Source organism: Artibeus jamaicensis, unplaced genomic scaffold (assembly GCF_021234435.1).
Source record: "Artibeus jamaicensis isolate MK-2021 breed Jamaican fruit bat unplaced genomic scaffold, CSHL_Jam_final contig_465, whole genome shotgun sequence".
Classification (NCBI taxonomy): Eukaryota; Metazoa; Chordata; class Mammalia; order Chiroptera; family Phyllostomidae; genus Artibeus; species Artibeus jamaicensis.
The window spans coordinates 28,369,017-28,388,123 of NW_026521843.1; the positions used below are offsets into that span (position 1 = coordinate 28,369,017).

Sequence of the window (19,107 nt, forward strand, 5' to 3'; positions counted from 1 at the left end):
GTGGCACTTGTCCATGTCAGTGCAACATGAAGAAAAGGAGAGCTGTGATCAAACCCCTGGGACACCACAGCTCTGTCTCTGACCATGAGGCTGGAAACCCCGGGAGCGGCTGCGTGTTGCAGGGGCTTTCCAGTGGTGAGCGGAGGGACCAGCTTTTGTGATGGCTGCCAGGGCAGAGCTCACTTGCTGAACCACCTCTGTTGTTAATGTTGTGCTTGCAAAAATGCACATAGACATAAGTGAGAGCATCATCCTTCAGCCTTCAGATTAAATGCACAGCTGAATGAGGGATGCTAGAGCTAAATCAGTGCAACAAAATTCTCCAGGCTTGCATGAAAGCAGTGCTTTGGACTGAGATTCAGGGACAGGGATCACGAGGATGTGTGTTCAGGGAGCTAGAGTGTGAGAAAGCGTGCAGGATGTGCCCACAAAAACACACATGTGCAATCTCACTGTTTTAGGTTCTCGAATTCACTATGAGGGCCTGTGATATATTTAGCCTTGTTATCAGTGCTTAGAGCAGGTTTTCAAGGCTCGTAGGATGTATCTATTAAAATAACCTATGTGACTTGAGTCGCCACTCACTATAACATTTTTTTTCCACTGAAATACAATGAGAGGAAATGGGGCTCCAGGAAGTGGCCATTATATCAGGGGATCCAAAGCAGCACAGGGCCGCTCCAGTATTTACACACATTCTGGCCATTGTGCTTGCAACCTTGGGTAACCCTCCGCTTTTTTCTGCTCCTTTTTAATCTTCTGCAGACTTGGAAGGTTATCACTCTTGAGGAGGGATGTACTGAGCTCTGGGCATTGTGGAACTTGGTCTGTGAACATATTTTATATCTCTTTCTGTGCCTTCCCTGGAAGTTTTCAAGGTTGTTGATTCTCTAGCCCAGCAGCTGACGGTGTCATTTTGTGGTCTTGATGGTGGCAGTGGGGAAGACGGGGTAGGAGATGACTCCCTGGGAGACGCAGGCCTGTACTTGATTGAAGACCTCTGAGAAGGCATCTCCTCATCCTCTATGTGTGCATCCCCCAGGCCCCCCCCCTTTTGTAGTCTACAGCTCACACTTAGATGACAAAGGAGAGGCTTCTGAATTGGCTTGTAGAGATACCTCTGACTTGTCAGGAGGTAGGGGGTGGGTAGGTCGTGGTGGCCTGCGCCCTGCCCCCCTCCCCCCACTCCCACCAGGTCAGTTTCCTATGTCCATTTTAGGTATTGAGCTTTCTGAGAAACAGGGTCCTAACACTAAAAGGCCGAAATTCACTGGTCAGAATAACAGCATACTAGGTATGGAGAAGATCCCAGGACTTGTAGGTCCAGCACTGGCTTCAGAAGAGCAAAAGCCATAGCTGAGCAGGCAGAAGTCCCAGTCCAGAGCATCCCCCGCCCCCTGCACCAGGCAGCCCATTCACAGTCCCCCAGCCTGGCCCTACCCTGGGGAGATCTCGCTTCCTTCTTTCAGGCACTGCTTCAGGCCAATAGGATTCATACTATGCTGTATTTCTATGAATCCCTATTTTCTCTCCATATCCTTACTTTCTTGTACATCTTTCCTGAAGAATGTCGTTGATTAATGATCTTGAGTAACCAAAGAGAAGCCCAATTAATACCTGCTGAATTAAATTTTCTTTTCTTTTTTTTTTAAAAAATATTTTATTTATTTATTTTCCAAGAGAGGAGAAGGGAAGGAGAAAGAGTGGGAGAGAAACATCAATGTATGGTTGCCTCTTATGCGTCCCTTGCTGGGAACTGGCCTGCAACCCAGGCATGTGCTCTGACTGGGAATCGAACCGCGATACTCTGGTTCACAGGCCCGCACTCAATCCACTGAGCTACGCCAGCCAGGGCTTAAATTTTCTTACTTAAAAAAATTTTAAAACCTCACCCAAGGATGTGTTTATTGATTTGAGAGAGAGAGAGAAACATCAGTGTGAGAGAGAAACATCTATTAGCTGCCTCCGGTATACTTCTTGACCAGGGATCAAACCTGCAACCCAAGACCGTGCCCTGCCTGGGAATCAAAGCGGCAACATTTGGGCATGCAGGACAACATTCCAACCAACCGAGTCACCTGGCCGGGGCTAAATTCTGATAGCTTATGCGACCTCGGAATCTTTATGGGTAGCGATGCAAAGCAGTTGCACTTTCTGTAAAGACAGCCTTTTCTTGATGTGGGTTATGGGCTCATGCCTGCACCAGCTCGTATCTAAGCAGTATTGACGCTCAGAAGCTCAGGGCTGGCGGTAGCACGTGATGGTTGAGTATGGACTGTGACCCTGGCTGCCTGGATTGGAATCCTGGCTCCATTTCATACACACAAGAGGATCTTTCTGGGTCTCAGCTTTCCCCTCTGTGAAATGAAGACAATGGGGCCCATGCCATAGGGTATTGTGAATAACAACAGTGCTATTAAGCACTCAGTAAATGTTCTGTTATTGTCACTAGCCACTTCCTATCACTATCCTAAAAACATGGCGAGATAAACTGTCCCTTCACTTCTCTTTAGCTTATTCTGCTGGCTTTGACACACCAAGAAAATGGTGGCCCAGTATAGCTTCTGGCTCCAGATTGTCCAAGATCATGTCCTACATCCGCCACTCACTAATCTGTAGCTTCTCGGTCCCTAGGTTTCCTCACTTGTAGAAGGGGATGAAGAATAGTTTTTTTTTTTCCAAGAATTGTTTCTAGGATTGAATGCAGTTAAATATTCACAACACGGACTAGAGAGCTCTCTGATGACCATGAGAAAGCAGTGAAGGATCCTTCCATTTGTTTAATTGGGGTGAGTGGTGAAGACCTGCAGCTCTGAATGCCACTGTTCTCTGTCTGTCTTGGCTTCTCTTCTCTCCCACGTGTTCTCTTTCTTCTGTCTGTGTTTGGTTTGACAGTTCAGGGGGAGGGAGGCAGGCTGAGAAACGAAAAAAGAAGAATGCATGCCTAGACTTCCCCAGATCCCCGCTCTTGCTCTTTGCATATTCCGAGAGCTTCCCGGGGTTCCAATGTTTCTCTGCATTGAGAATGCCTGACCATTCCAGGTTGTTTTCCTCTGGTAGCAGGGAGGTTTCTGTCAAAAGCAGCTGTGAAGGGCAGCCTCGGCTTACTGATTTTCTTGCTCATGCTCTTGCTTTTACTCCTGCCTAAGTTATGTGGGCAGTTAGCCAATTCCACGTGTGGCATTCCGTTTTTGCAGCCCTGATCTGCACCAACCACTGTGTGTTGATCGAGGCCACCAGGAGCCATTAACAGCAAAGATTGTTTAAATTGCCCTAGAGATACTTGTGGAACCAGGATCCAGGCTCAGCTGAAACCTGTACAGTTGCCTGTGAAGGAGAGGACAGGGTCCCCCCCCCCCCCTTCCTCGTGAGCTGTCTTACACTGAGTCATGGCTGTGCAGGTGGTTGGGTCTTTGCTTCCCTCCAATTGGTTCTGGTTATGGGTGTGTTAACAGAAAGTAGTAGATACAGATTAAATCCACAGCAGTCCCACACCCCCGTGCCCAAGTCCCAGAGAACATCAGATTCTGAGCATCCCTGAAACACTGCCTCATTATTGTGGGCCACAGCCCAGGGACCCGGCCGGTGACCCAGGGAGACGCAGATGGTCCAGGCTGCTGCGGATGGAATTGTGGAGCAGTCAAGGCAGACTGCTTCCCCAGGAGTGCGGCATCATCGATTTATGAATTACGGCCCTTTTAAACCCGCCGCTTGCCTCCTCAGATATCGATGTTTTAAAAAGCGATTTCTCATGTGGATCCTTTTCAGAAACACATGCACACCGCCCGAGATCGGCTTTTACGCCAGAATAAATGGAGTGGCGCACTCTGGGCTGAGGCTTCCTTTGGATCATGAATTATTCAGGGAGAGGTTTTTGTTTTTGAAAATGGCAAATGCATTGGCAGGATAGACAGGAAGGAATTACACTCCGGGTTGGGTTTCTTATCTTTTAGGGAGGGGTTGATCATCCTGAATGAAGCAAGAAGCTTTTGCTTCCTCACTCATCATGCCTCATTCTGGAGGCAAACATTTTCTGTGGTTCAAGTGCCGGGGGAAGAAACCAGGCATCGCTGTTGCTAGAAATCTCAGAGCACAGAATGGCCCGACAAAGCCCTCCCTAGACGGGGATGTGTGACTAGTTTCCGTCCTCTTCCTTCTGAGGGCCTCTGACTTCCCATGTTCCCCAGGCAGTGCCAATTTTGGATATCTGCAGCACTGTCCTTCTTAATTTTTAATTATTTGAAATAGTACCTGTAGCCATCCTGTATTATTTACCTGCGTGTGCTTGGTCTCGGCTCCATAGCGTAGTGTCTCACTCAGTTGTCATGGTACCCTGTGGGGGAGGAGCTGGGGCTGTTCCCATTTCTTTTTTAACAGGGGAAGAGATTAAACTTCAAAGAAGTAGATCACAGAGAGTAGAATGATTCAGACCCCGTTTTTGTTTTTGTTTTTAAATCAAGGATACATTAATTAATTTTAGAGAGAGAGAGAGGAAGGGGGGCAAGAGAAAAAGAGAAACATTAACTGGCTGCCTTCCATATATGTCTTGACCAGTGACTGAACCAGCAACCCAGGCATGTACCCCAACTGGGTATCAAACTCGCAACCCCTTGGTGCACGGCGGGGGGCAACGCTCCAACCAGTTGAGCTACCTGGCCAGGGCCAGACACAGTTTTCATTGTTGGTTTGTTGTCGTTGTTTCTCAAACTCTTTTCTTTTCTCTCCGCGCCTTCTGCCCTTCCCTGTCTGGAGGTAACTACTGCCAGGTCCAGGGGCCCGTTTCCACCGTCCTGAAGAGGTGAGGCCAGCACTTCTTCCTCTGCCCCAGGTGTCCCCTCCTGGCGTTTCCAGAGACTGCAGCCCCCGTGCTGGTGAGCCAGCCTGGCCCCCTGGCCTCGCAGTTCCTGGCGCTCCTTGGTGAGGACGCATCTGCTGCAGGGCCTCTAGCTTTTCCACAGAGTTTGTGACATTTTAGCACAGGCCCTTCTGAGTTTAGGCTTCTTCCCTCCTGCCTTCGACCTCTTCCCCTTCTCCATATCTGTGCTCTGTTCTCCCTCAAACCTTAACTCTTAACACTTTCAATTGGCTCAGCCTATTGTCTGCTGCTGGCCTCACTGGATTCCCTGCTGGGCCCCGAGATCATGGTCAGCTGCTTCAAAACCACACGCACTAGCTCTCTCAGCTCTGATTCCCTCATCAGGGGCTTCCTGGGGGTCGGCCACTCTGGTCCTTGCCCGTCTCACTTCAGTGTCTGCCAACCCCAGCCAGGTGGCCGGGAGCAGAACAAAGCTGGACGTGGCCTTCATTCGTCTCCATGTGCTTATGCGCTGCAGATTTCTGCTGGTTTTTTGGCAGTGACCCCCACTGAGATGTGATAGTACCTTTAAAGTGTTCTCATTATGAAAAATTCCCAGTGTTCAGGAAAGTTGAAAAGGATAGAAAAGTGAACACAGCTTACTTTTCTCTGAGTAATTCTCCCAGCCTCTGTCTCCCTTCACTGTACTCTTACTTGCATTTCTTTGAATAGTTATTCTTCATACCTCTGTGCCTTTGCCTATGCTGTTCCTTCAGTGCCCTTCCCTGCGCTACTTGCCTAACTCCAGTGAATTATTTGCCATCTCCAGAATTCCCACAGCAATGCCTGGCCTAGGTTAGTTGTCCCTGTTCGATGTTCCTAAAGTGCCCTGGTTCTTTAGGAACCATGGTTCTAAGCTACAGTTAGAACCATGTGGTGAAGGACAACACAACCCTGAAGGTAGATTCAAATCCTAGCTGAGATGTGGGACAATTACTTAACTAACTCTGTCTTGATTGCCTTATGTGTAAACAGGCAATAACAGTAATTTCTACTTCCTAGGGACGTAGCAAGTATTAAATGAATGAATGTATGTTGTGCACTGAAAATAATACCTGATACATATAAGCACTACATATATAAAGGTTGGCTATTACTGATCTATTCTGATAGAGTTTAATATTTACCAAACTGAAAACGTCACTAAACTTGAACTTCTGGAGAACAGGCACTGTCTTAGCTTGACTTGGGCAGTCTAATTCTAGGCGAGGTCAATGTAACCTTTCTGGCCTCAGCTTTTTCATCTGCTAAATGGGGTTCCTATAAAGTCTACTTCACTGGGCAGCTAGGAGATGAAGTGAATCAACGGAGGAAAAGTGCTGAGAACAGTGACTGGCGAGTCACGGTCCGTAGGGTGAGCCATCATTACTCGCCATTATGCATTTCTCTCAGGGCTCAAGTCAAGAATTGTAGAGCTGGAAAGAACTTCAGAGGTCACGAGGCTTTTTAATTTGACAGGTAAGGATAGCGAAAAAGTTTAAAAATCATTCAGGGTCACACAGCTCCATTTGTGATTTATCTGACTTATAACAACAATACAGCGGAGTATGCGCCCAGTAGGGTCCAACGCATTTTGGACAACATGGACATGAGAAGAGGTAGGGAGTGATGCTTTCCGTGAGTGTGGGCTGTTGCCAGAGGCCTCTGTGTATCGGGCCGGCGGGCATCGTCATCCTTATGGCCTATGTGGAGAAACTGCGCCCAAACCCGTTTTATCTGAACTCATACAGCTGTCCCTCGTGGAGTTCGGGGTCCAGGTCACCTTACTCTGTCTGCCACATTACTGTTTTCAGGGAGCCACAGACAGCTTTGGGATGGGGGAGGAGAGGGAGCCTCAGAGCTCCAAGTCTTGCTGGAGTTACTCAGCTCTCTCCGTGACTAAAGTGACCGCAGCACATCCTGGCTTGCCCAGGACAGGCCTGGTTAACACCTGTGGACCACAGCACACCTGTTTACTCTCATAGTGCCCTTCCCGGAGCTTGGGGGCCACACCTTAAGACTGATTTTGTAACCTTCCAGCAGGCATCTTCTGGGCACGGAGCTGAGCTCGTTGCTTACCTCAGTTAATCCCCATGCAAACCAATGGGCCCTGTGGCTGTGGGAGGCACCAGTGGGGCACCTCAGAAAGACAGCCAGCGTTGACACAGGCCCTGCACCTGCTCTGCTCAGAGGGTCTCACGTGCTGGGGCAGTGGTGTTTTGGAATGGACAGCTGGAACTCCACACACTCGGGAAGGACGGCATTGCACTCCAGGGTTTTGATCAGTTCCAAGGCCTGTCTTTCTGAATTGAGAACGCCTTGGCATCTTCGGTGTTACATATTTAGCACAATGCTGCTCCACTCTCCTTCAGTGGAAGTTGAGGGGGTCCAGGTCTCCTCATGGGGCTCTGGCATTCGGCTGGACTTAGCTGGAAGGAGAATGCAAATTGCCAATATAGCAAAACCACGTGCTGGGCTTACTGAGCCCCTTGATTTGCCAAAAACCAGGAATGTAGGTTTGTTTCTAGTTCCTCATTTTATATTCCTGTGAAGAGTTCTCAGGAATGCATACCGTGATAAATCCGGGGGCTGGCTCTTTGGTGTGCAAGGGTTCCAGGAGGCATACCTTGGAAATATTGTGGGCTCAGCTCCAGACCACCGCAATGAGGCAAGTCTTGCAATAAAGTGAGTTGTCATCTTTTTGCTAGCAGAGAGTTTTGCCTTCAACCTGTAAAAAAAAGTGCAACACCTGTGAAGCACAATAATAAATAAAATGCAATAAAACGAGGCATGCCTGTGCTTTCCCAAGTAGGTCTGAAGGAGTACAGCAGAGTCGTTTGTGCAGTTGAAGTGCACAGCTATTCCCTTGGATTAGGGCAAATGAGATAAAAGGCAGATGGGAAAAATAAAAAACAGGAATTTACATTCTGGAGCATATCAATATAATATGAGCTAGGTTTTACTGTATCTATTTTACAGGTGGGGGAACTGAGGCTCTCCAAAGTAAAGTTACCTGCCTGGTGAGCAGCGCAGCTCTGAGTTGACCTTGAAAGTCTAAGCTCTGACCGCTGAGCACTGACCACACTGCCTCCTGTGTCAGCCCATGCACATGTCTGCCCCCCAACATTTGTAGGGCCTGACACAGGGGCTAAAGGAGGTGTGCATACCACGTGTCTAAATATTGGAACGTTATAAGTCAAACACTAACCGTTAAACAAAATAAGTTCTAACCTCCTAGTTTGACAGGTATACCTCCAGAGTGGCAAAATTTAAAAATGCAAAACCAGAGTTTCATGAAAGTCAGCAAAATATAAAGTTCAGGTTACCCATTTCATGGGAATATTTTTCTTGCTAGAATTCATTGTTTTGATCAGTAATTAAGCCTTGAATCTTTATAAATCAAGAATTTGTAATACTCTGTTTCAAATTGTATGTAGGTCATGTTCAACAAAAATCTTTTCTTCATTGTTTCCAGTTTTTAAAAATGTAAGCGTTTTCCTTCACCAGTTTTCCATTTCCTTTTTCTCTTCAATTCTTTCTCTTCTGAGTTCCCCTTTCTTTTCTGTTTCTATGGCGATAATAGCTCACACTGATTTTAAGTGATCTAAGAATAATGCAATAAAATATAATTGTTGAAAGTACAAAAAAATGGATATATTAAATCAAATATGTAAATTGCAATTAAATCTAAAAATTTAAAAATTAAATTGATGTTTTCAAAAAATGTGTTTTGTTTTGAAAACATTCAAAATTATCCTGTGAAATTAAGAGACAAATGTCAGTATAATCACTGAATATTACATTTTTAAATAAAAATTATGTAATTGAAGCTAAGATTTTAATTTAACATTTGAAAAATTAATAAAATCTTATTAAAGTTTTTTTATATTTTATTTTTTTAAGTAAACCATCTACAATTTTTAGGATTCTAATCAGTCTACTTCTAATACAGAATAGGTACCACCTTTCTTTTGCTATGTCTAGCCTTGAGTGGATACACATTTAAGAGGAATGCGAGTTGATATTGCTACATGTCCCCAGCTGCCATGGGCAACTACTAATGCCACACAAACCTGAGCATCTCTGAACCACGAACTGGAGTGCAAGGAGAAGCAAGAAAGTGATTGCTTGGCTCGCTCAGAAGTATACAAGGTTATTGGTTATTCAAGACTTGCTTGCATTTATTCATGAGATTGTTAAAGAAAGAATTGTTCAGGTTAATTAATTTACTTCTTCTCTTCCCTAAACACTGGTATAACTCAAATCTCCCCCATGCTTCAAAGCTGGGTTCATCTCTATGCTGGAAGCAGCCCAACCCACCCACCTTCCAGCCACTTGGATGCAGTTGGCTTTGAACACCTAGGACAAGAGGTGTGGGGCCTGAACTGCATTTGTAAAGGGAGTGGATGTTTAGAGTAATGGGTCATTCCAGGTCTGTACTGTGTATCAGCTCTTAGCAGCAGAAATACCATCAGTTTTTTTAAAAGCTTGATGGATGGATTGATTGATTAGAGAGAGGGGAAGGGAGGGAGAAAGGCAGGGAGAGAAATATCACTGTGTGGTTGCCTCTCGTGCACCCCCTATTGGGGATCTGGCCAACAACCCAGGCACGTGCCCTGACTGGGAATCAAACTGGCAATTCACAGGCCTGCACTCAATCCCTTGAGCCATACCAGCCACAGCAGTTTTTTAAATAATAAAACGTGTGTATGTTTGTGTTGTGATGTGCAGGGCTGTGGCCTGTAGGCTGCATGTGACCCAGGGTGGCTGTGAATGCGGCGTTGCACAAAATCATAAATCTCCTTAAAACGTGATGAGATTTTTGGTGATTACATGTTGCAATATATTTAATGTGTGGCCCAAGACAACTCTTCTTGCAGTGTGGCCCAGAGACACCATGAGGTTGGATACCCCTGCAAAGTACTGGGTCCAGGGCAGGGCCCCTCATACTCAGATCTACAGATGGTACCACTCAGAATTTGGTTTGTCCAGAGGACAAATGCGGTTTCTCCTTGCTGAAGTGGCAGAGGGGGTATTTATCCTAATCTAGGCCCAGGCAGGGGTAGACCGTCCAGCATAGGCGGGGTCAGCCGTTAGAGCGGGGCCATCAGGCTGCGGCTTGGTGAGGGAAGCCCTGAGCATCTGGGTGTCTGGACTGCTCATTCACAAGGCCAGGAGGGTCTCAGTTGGGTACAGTTCCCAGGGTATGCCCTGGGGAGGGGAAGGACAGAGGTGTGGGTAGTCTCCTCTGGGCTGGGCAGGTGGTGAGGGATTTTCCCCCTAGTTCTTGGGGTTGTAGAGCACTGAGTAGATGGAAGTAACACTTATAGGGGTGGAGTGGGGAGGGGTGATGTAGGGGAGCCAAGTTGCCCAAGACTGGATGGCATGTTATAGTCCAGCCGCAGGGCTGCTAGATAGGAGAGGTGTTTTCAAGACACAGGAAGGAACAGAACAGAACGGGCGAGGATGAGCAGTAGGGGATGTAAACTTTGACAACATGGGGATTCCCCGGCCTGATTCACATTGCCCAGGCTGGAGCACTGCCCTAAAGCCGCACCTAGGCTGGCCACTCCAGGGAGCAGTCAGGTCACCTGTGTCATCGGCCGTGGTCTGAGGCCAGGCCTGGAGTGCCCAGAGCCCCGGCAGACTGCAGCGCCTGGCAGGTGCCAAGGGAAGTTTTAACAAGCAGTTGGCCACTGTCTGTGGCAGTAGGCAGCAAGAACTCAGTTTGGGACTTGAGTTCAAGGGCAGCCTCCATTCCACAGAAGGACTAAGGACGGGGGAGAGGGAGAAAGGAGTGACAGAGCTTTGGTGGAACTGGGCTGCTAGAGGAGGGATCAAGTCAGGCTTTGAACCTTAATGGGGGAGTTTCAACCTATGGAGTTGGAAGTAGAAGAACGAAATAAAACTTGCATCATTAAAATTGGGGAAGTTGTAGCAAAACTAGCAGTAAAGCTGGCTTCCTTCCTTCTTTCATTTTTCCTTCCACAAATATTCATGAATTATCTCCTATGTACCACATACTGTGCTAGGCACTCACACATAATTATGAATGAGACATGGTCCCAGACCCACTCTTACCAGGTGATTAAAATCTGCCGCATCAGGGACCCAGAAGAGATCAGTGCAACACACTGAGACTAGTGCAGCCATAAAGAAGTGCATTGCTGACCAGTATCAGGAGAGATTCCTTAGCAAGTCTCAGAAGACGGGTAAGAATTAGCTGATAAAGGGCATTCTGGGCAGGGGGAACAGTGCCAGCCGAAGCAGAGATGCGAGTGAGAGCACTGGGGTGTTCTGGGCTCCCTGGGCAGTGGAATGCACGAGGCTTGGTGGAGGGCTGTGAGGAGTGAGGCCGGAGGAGGGTGAGCTGCACGGGGGGGCGTGGTTTGCTGAGCCCAGGTGTTTCCCCTCTGGTCTCACGGGGCTTGATGATGCGGACAGTGGCCATTTTTAGTGTCTTGATAGAGATTGGATCTTAAAATGAGTTTTGTGGGGATGCATTTGGAGAACAGAAAACCAGAGGAGGAAACCAGTTCACTGGCTGTTCTCGAATCCAGGTAAAAGGTGGTGAAATGGAAACTGAGGCTGTGTTGATTGGAGTGGAAGAAGAGGACGAGAAGTACTTAGGAGGAAGGATCCCCAGGAATTAGCGACTGATGAGTGTTGACGGTGAGAGAGAGAGAGGGGAGCTGAGGGTGCTTCCCGGTTTTCCGGCTCTGGTAAAATACAGGGCAGTGGGAATTTGGGGTGTGGAGCTGGGAGGGAACACGTGGGGTGCAGTTTGGGAGCTGGTGGAGAGGGGTCTGTGGAGGGCCCGTGGGGCCACAGCCAGAGCATAGGTTCTGTGAGGAAAGGAGGGGAGGTCCCAGAAAGGATGTCCTTTTCTGGTGTCTCCTGGCAGTCGCTGTGGGTCTGTGGGTGGTGACCAGAACTGGTGGGAAACGGAGTCCGAGTTACAGCTTGGCTGCGTATGCTATTCCTGTGACTGGGGCCAGTCTTGCACCCTCCTCCTTTCCTTTCTTGCAAAATGTGGAAAGTAATACTTACTGTCTGTCTAGATTGAGGTTTAAAGTGATACTGTATCTCTTTTTTATATGGATTTATTTATTTTTCATACTGTGTTTCATTGAGTTTTTTACCTGTTAAGACCTATGAATTCCAGATACATCTTACAAAGGTAGCCTTTTATACTTTAATCAGAAGCATTTTTTCTTAATGATAGATAAAATAGTCCATCTTAACTGATAGCATCTTAGATTAGATGAAATGCTATAATTAATGTGTGTTTTGAAAATATTAATAGTGTAAGACATTCAGAGGGTCTTTGACAGCCTACCTCTCCCTGAAGAGGAGGCTGTCTTCTGGCTTAATCTTCATAACAACAGACACATTAAAATGTATTAAGGCCCAATTCTAAACAAATGCTGTAAACCCTCCAGGGAAAACTACTTTTGAATGCTCCACTCAGCCCCTTGTCAGGCAACAGACTTGAACGGTCTCTGAAAGCTGACAGGGCTTTCCTTTTGTTCCTTCCACAGGGATTCAGTTCAATGATTCTCAAACCTCAGTGTGAATTAGTATCATTGGACATAGGAGCATAAACATGCATAATATACTCTGTCTGTATGTGGTGTGGCTGGTAAGGTTTCCTAGGGTAGTTTTGACCATTTTAATATTTTAGTCCCTGACTTGAGAACACACTAGCATTTGCATTCCACGCAGTGTCATTGTTCTCACCTGTTTACTGAGGACAAATGAACCAGACCACAGTGGGACCAGCTGGCTCATTGTATGAGAGGGATCGCAAAATGTGTCCGCAGGGTCCGGCACAAATAATGCCCCTGTTTTATGGGCTGGTAATTTATACCAAATCTTTTATTACAAAATCATAAGCATGTGATTTTGTAACATAGCAATGTCACACTCAAGCACACCATATGACAGTTTAGGTAAAAAGTTCAAATTGCTGTCCGTCTCATGCGAAACATTCACGTACCCTCCCAGCCACACTCAATGGCATTACTTCTGCTGGGTGCTGCATGTGGACGTAGGTGCATAATTTTGAAGTAAAAGTAAAATATGGCTTGAAAGGTGGAACTTGATTTCTAAACAGTATGCCAAGGCAATTTAAAAGAGATTCAAATTTTAAAACATCTCAGAAAATGGTGTATTTTAGGGAAATCGTTTCATCACCATGAGGTCCGGAGAAAAGGGAGAATGGGGATGTTTGAATGCAAGATAATGAGATCTGGTCTCTGTTCAGGGGTTTGAATTGTGCCGGGTGATGGATGTGGTCATTTAGCTGGACCGTTTTGTACCACAAGATGAGACATTTGGAATTTAATCCCAGGACAGGAAGGTTGGACAGTGCTTTGGGGTCTGGATGGGCTTAGACGAGCTGGTACCAACCCTGAGTAGTCAGACTTTGAGTGTCAATAGTCAAGTCCCCTGGGCTTGGTGCCACGGGGGCAGTTTCAGCACCTTGGGCATGGGTTGCCATCCAGGGTGGCACGCGACTCTGCTCTTCCCTCTGGCACCATCAGAGATGAGGGACGGGTTTGCCTGAATCCTTTGGCCCTGCTTGTCTTGTCTGAGTTCAGAGAATGGGAAGGGACAGCTTTCCACTTTAATCCCTCCTCTCTGCTCCCAGCTGTAAGTAAGATGGCTTTTAATATTGGGTGGGCCAAAAAGTTCATTTGGTTTTCTTTCTGTACGATGGCTCTAGTAGTGCATAGTTGTCTTTAACCTCATTTGAAACAATTTTGTTAGATTGTATTGTGACAGCTGTCATATCATTCTACATTAAAAAATCATATCAAAATTGGTGAATTTTTGTGCAGTCATTTTAATATTGAATATGGAAAAATATGCAACTTTTTGGCATATTATGCTTTATTATTTCAAAAAAGGTAAAAATGCAACTGAAATGCAAAAAAGATTTGTGCAGCATATGGAGAAGGTGCAGTGACTGATGGAATGTGTCAAAAGTGGTTTGCAAAGTTTCTTGGTACTACTGACATTTTGGCCAAATAATTCTTTGCTGTGGGGCTGGATTATGCATTGGAAGATGTTTAGCAGCACCCCTGGCCTGTACCCACTGGAAGCCAATAGCAGGAGATGGCCGACATACTCAAAGTATCCAAATCAATAAAGTTATTAGTGAAAATGAAAAAGTTGTCTTCTATTCTATAGAAAGAAAACTGAACAAATTTTTTGGCCAACCCAGTATTTGTCAGTGGCTTGGCTTTGGACGGCCCTGGGTTTGTTACCCCCTCACTGGTGATGAACGCTGGCTCGGCCACTGTGGGCTCTGCTCTATTTAGGCCAAAGGAATAAATGTTTAGTAAATTGTTTCTGAAATGTTTTAGAAACAGAGTGCTTCCCCCCAAAATATTGTATACACTGTGAGTTTTGTTCATTTTAAACAACGTATTAAGCTTTTTTTTTTTTGCTGAGGAATAGTTCCATAAAGTAGTGTGTCTAAACTGGCAGACTCTGCAGACAGAATGTTCTTTAAAGGGGCCAAGCTAGAAGTGAGGGCCCCTGGGTGCTCTTCCTCACCCCTCCCAGGAGAGAAACTTTTTGCAGGAACACAGTTCCCTTACTGGGGTGGGGGCGGGGCTCCTAGGCTGTTTGCAACTGATTTAACTCTGTCACCATCCCACAATGTTAAGTGGGGTGTCTTGCCTTAACAAGGCAAGAGTGCTCAGCGCATGCATGAGTGAGAGCTTTATAAAGATACCCCAGCCATAGGAGCAAATGTAATTCAGGATAGCCGAAGCTGAGAGCTGTTAGGGTAATCATGGAGTGGGTCTCATCCCTGACTAAACATTGGCATTATCTGGAGTAGCTTTAAAGAGTACAGATGCCCGTTTGATACTTTCTGTTTTAGATTCCACATATGGGTGAAATCATATGGTTTTTGCCCTTTTATGTCTGACTTACTTCACTTAGCATGACACTCTCAAGATCTATTTATGTTGTTGCAAATGACAAGATTTCACCTTTTTATGGCTGAGTATAGTATTCCACTGTGTGTTTATATAGACACCACATTTTTTAATCTGTTTCTCTGTCAGTGAATACTTCCATACCTTCTATATCTTGGCTATTATAAGTAATTCTGCAATGAACATAAGGGTGCATGTATCTTTATAGATTAGTGTTTTCATATTTTTCAGGGCAAGTACCCAGAAGAAGAATTGCTTGATTATATGGTAGTTCTAGTCTTAATTTTGAAAGGAACCTCCATACTGTTCTCCATAGTGACTGTATCAGCTTGCATCCCCACCGTGCACAGAGGTTCCCTTTTCTCCATGTCCTCACAAACTCCTTTTTTTCTTTTTGATTATAGCCATTTTAACAAGTGAGAGGTGCTGTTATTGTGGTTTTGATTTCTCTTTCCCTAATAACTAGTTGTGTTGCAAACGAACTAATAAAAACAAACACAGATACAGCCAAATGATGGATACCAGAGGGGAAGAAGGGGAGGAGAATTGGGTAACAGGGGTCAAATATATGGTCATGGCAGAAAACTAAACTTTTCTGAGCACTTACTGCATGTTCACAGCTCTGCAGCTTAAATCCTGTGTAAAATTTGATTAGATATGTGGATACAAAAAAGAAGAAAATGCGAAAGATAAGTCAAAGACCCAGTAATTAGAATAGCTAGGTCATAAATATCTTTCCCCTTTTCAGACATGCTCTGTGCATTGATTTATTCAATCTTTATAGGAAACTAATGACTAGGCACTATTTTTACAGTCGATGTTTAAGAGATGAGAAACCAGAGGCCCAGAGATCGTAACTTGCCTAAAATCATACAGACGGGTTCAATCCCAGTCTAGTTACGTGGTTGTGTGCTCTTAACAACTACCCGTGGGGCCCCTTAAGTAAAGAGTCCCAGCCTGGTGAGGGATCGTTTACACAATTCCAGGTGAATCCTCTGTTTTTGGCTGGGTTTGTTGTACTGCCCCTGCGCTCATGTCCATTCAAACTGCACATCATGGCGTTGTTTGCTTGTGTCTGCTCTTTCCCTGTCTGTGTCCTTGGGCCATGACTTCTGCAGAACAGGAGTGGGTCTTACCAGCAGAGACCCAGCAAGGAAAGATCCTTGAAAGAACTGTCACTTATTGAGAGGCTATGCTAAGTACTTGCATGCGTTATCTCATTTATCCTATCACAGATCTCCTGTCTTATGCAGAAAGAAATGACCTTGAGAGAGCCCAAGAAACTTGCCCAAGGTCACACAGCTGTCCAGCATGACTGTGTCCATGCCCTTGAGCTCCCATGTCCAACTCAGTAAATGTATGCCTAATTGAGGTTAAGGGCTAGAGGTTGTGATGCAGGCTTTTAGCAGCTGGGAGATTGGAAGAGACGAGACTGGGGTCCTCATCCCAGACTTCAAGGGCAAAGTTCTTAAACCCACATATGCATCATTGAGAAGGTAGATTCTGTAAGGGTTTTGCTCTGAGGATCCTGTCTGGAGCAAAACCGTATCAACCACATCAACCAAGTGAGCCCGAGTGTGTGAGAAAGCTTGTGAACCGAAGAGAACCACTCAAGTGTGCAGCATTATGATTCCGCAGTGTGCAGTCAGCACGCTGCCCTTCCCCCACCCGACCATTTCCCCGCTCCCTCGTCCCGCAGTCACTTTCACTTCCTGCCCCTGTGTGAGCCGTGGGGGCCGGAGACACAGGCTGCTAGAGCAGGACCCGAGAAGCCCAGTTCTCTCCTTCCCCTCAGTCTGTCCGTTTATCCACTGATTAAACTATGGCAGGATACACATAACGTGAAATTTGCCATCTTAACGTCTGAAGTGTGCAGTTCAGTGGCATTAAGTGTATGTACTCTGTTGTGCAAGGACCATCACGTCCGTCTCCAGAACTCTGTCCATCGTCCCGGTGCCCGTTACACAGTTCTTCCTCTGCACTCCCCCTTGTCCCTGGCAACTACCGTTCTTTTTTTTGTCTCTATGAATTTGACTGCTTTAGGTACCTTCTATAAGTGGAATCATGCAGTATTTGTTCTTTTTTTATTTAACCTTCACCTAAGAATATGCTTATTGATTTTGGAGAGAGAGAGAGAGAGATAGGTAGGTACGTATCAGGTGCCTCTTGTACATGCCGTCTCTGGGAATTGAACCTGCAACCTTTTGGTGCATGGGACGATGCTCCAGCTGACTAAGCCACCCGGCCAGGGCAGTATTTGTCCATTTGGACTGGCTTATTCTACTTGTATTGCTTGATTCTTTCCCCTCAATAGTTTCCAGCTTGCCGGCAGATGAGGGAGGACCCGGGGCTGGGTGAGGAAGTGCTTGTGCCTGGGGGGGCAGCGTGTGGGCGTCAGGGCCTAAGGAGAGGAAGGCTAGGAAAGCTCTGCCACCCAGGGGCCTGTGAAGGGGGGGGGGGCTTGTCACCCAACTTAGGGGCTCGTTCAGAGGTTGGGTCCTTCAGGAAGTTTTGTCTAAAGGGTCACTGCAGACAGTCCCCACTGAGACTGCCAAGACTGGGCTGAGCCGTGTGTAAGCTCTCCGCCTGCCTGGGGAGATAGAGGGCAGGCTGCAGGGGGCAGGGCGGGCACCGGCTGGGGAGCAGGTAGACCTGGGTTTTCAGTGCTGGCTCTGGCTTTTATAGATGTGGTCCTGAGCAAGCTATACAACTTGTCTCTGCTTTTTTGTCTGTAAAATGGGGATGGCAATCCCTTCCTTGCACTATCATTCCACAAGTGCAATACACACATAGCGTTAGGCCCTGTGGCTGGCACAAAGTAGGCATTCACATATGGTAATGAGAACAAAGATGGGTGTTCACACTCAGCATTTTGAAAGATGAAATCTCCACACAGTGTTTTCTTATCTCTGCTGATGATGGCCCAGAGTCAGAGCAGCCAGTTTCTCTTAAAAGCACGGTGTTTCACACAGAAATTAGAACAAAAATATGAATAACGGCAGTAGGTAGGGATCGGTGTTTAGTAATCCTGTCTATGCAAAAACAGAAAACAGCAAAGGGGACAGGAAAGCCATTTGTAGTCATGGAAAATAGCAAGTTCAATGGCACCACTCCCATTTTACCTTTCCTTTGGGGCAGGACCTCCGGAGCTCCCAGCTGCATAGCATTTATGGCCCTCTACAGTCTAGCCCAGTGGCTTTCCAAGTGAGGTCCCTGGACCAGCAGCATCAGCATCACCTGGGAACTTGTTAGAAATGCAAATTCTGAGTCCCCTTCTCCAGACCCACTGAGTCAGAAACCCCAGGAGTGGAGCCCAGCAAGCCTCTGATGCACACTCACGTTTAAGAGTTATTGCTCCAGCGTGTCTCCCACCCCGACCCCCTGTTCTACACTTGGAATGTTCTATCCCTCAGCTCATTGAGATCTTACCCATCCTCCAGGGCTGCCCACAGAACTCAGCTCACCTGGACTGCTCCTGGACACACCAGCCAACTCGTGGAGGTTACTCTCTCTCTGATCATCTGTGACCCTTATATATGACCCACTTTCTGCTCATTCTATTGCCCGTTAACTTCTCCGGAGTTTGGTCTTGTCCCCCAAGTTCAAGATGTAGATTCCCAGCTGGCACGAAATGTGCCTTCCAGTTCTTTCTTTCCCCTCCAACACTCAGTGTGTGTTTTTACCATCATTGGTACCAGCAGTAGACACTCAAAATATACCTACCTGACCAATTGGCATCTGTAGGCTTGGAAGGTAGAGAATACGAATTGCAGAAAATTGTCAAAGAAATACTGCTCCTGTCATCTTTGATGGCACATCACGATCAACGCTAACCTCCACGAGAAACTGTTGTTCCCTGCATGCCGCCTGTTCACATCATTAAGGGAAACTCAACAGGTGTTGCTGGGGTGCTGATTAAACAATTATCACCCCTGCCTGGCTTCCTGTTTGTGTGCAGACTGGAGAACACCAGGTCACTAGTCCTGCCAGCCCTTCCCTCTGCCGCGGAGTTAGCTGCCAGGATTGGAGCCCCCCACTGCCCAGAGGTGGGGTTGGGTGATGGGGAGAATTGTCACTGCACCTGGCCCTGCTGAACTGAAGATGCTCTCCAGACTGCAGAGACTGTGTCGTTCTAAGTGGAAAGAAGTATATCAACTTTGGGCTGGGAATCATCTAGTCCAGTCAGATAGGGAACCTGAGATCCAGTGAGGGAAGGTGTTTTGCTCAATCACACGGCTAATGAGGAGGTAGGAGCAGAGCTGAAGGGGACGCTGGTTTCCCTGATTCATAGTTTAGTGGCCATTCTCTGTTCCTGGGATT

The 19,107-nt window shown here is 46.6% G+C and overlaps 1 protein-coding gene across 3 annotated transcripts in view; it reads left to right on the forward strand.

The window, feature by feature from the left end:
- The window catches only part of PRKCE (protein kinase C epsilon), a 486,343-nt gene that overhangs the window by 126,543 nt on the left and 340,693 nt on the right, over nt 1–19,107 (forward strand). The window contains exon 1 of one of the 3 annotated variants that reach the window (XM_037161259.2): nt 11,326–11,394. The exons of the other annotated variants lie outside the window; for them this stretch is intronic. The gene's annotated coding sequence lies outside the window, so the exon portion shown is untranslated. Of the gene's footprint in view, nt 1–11,325; nt 11,395–19,107 lie in introns of those variants that run through there. 3 annotated transcript variants of the gene reach the window in all.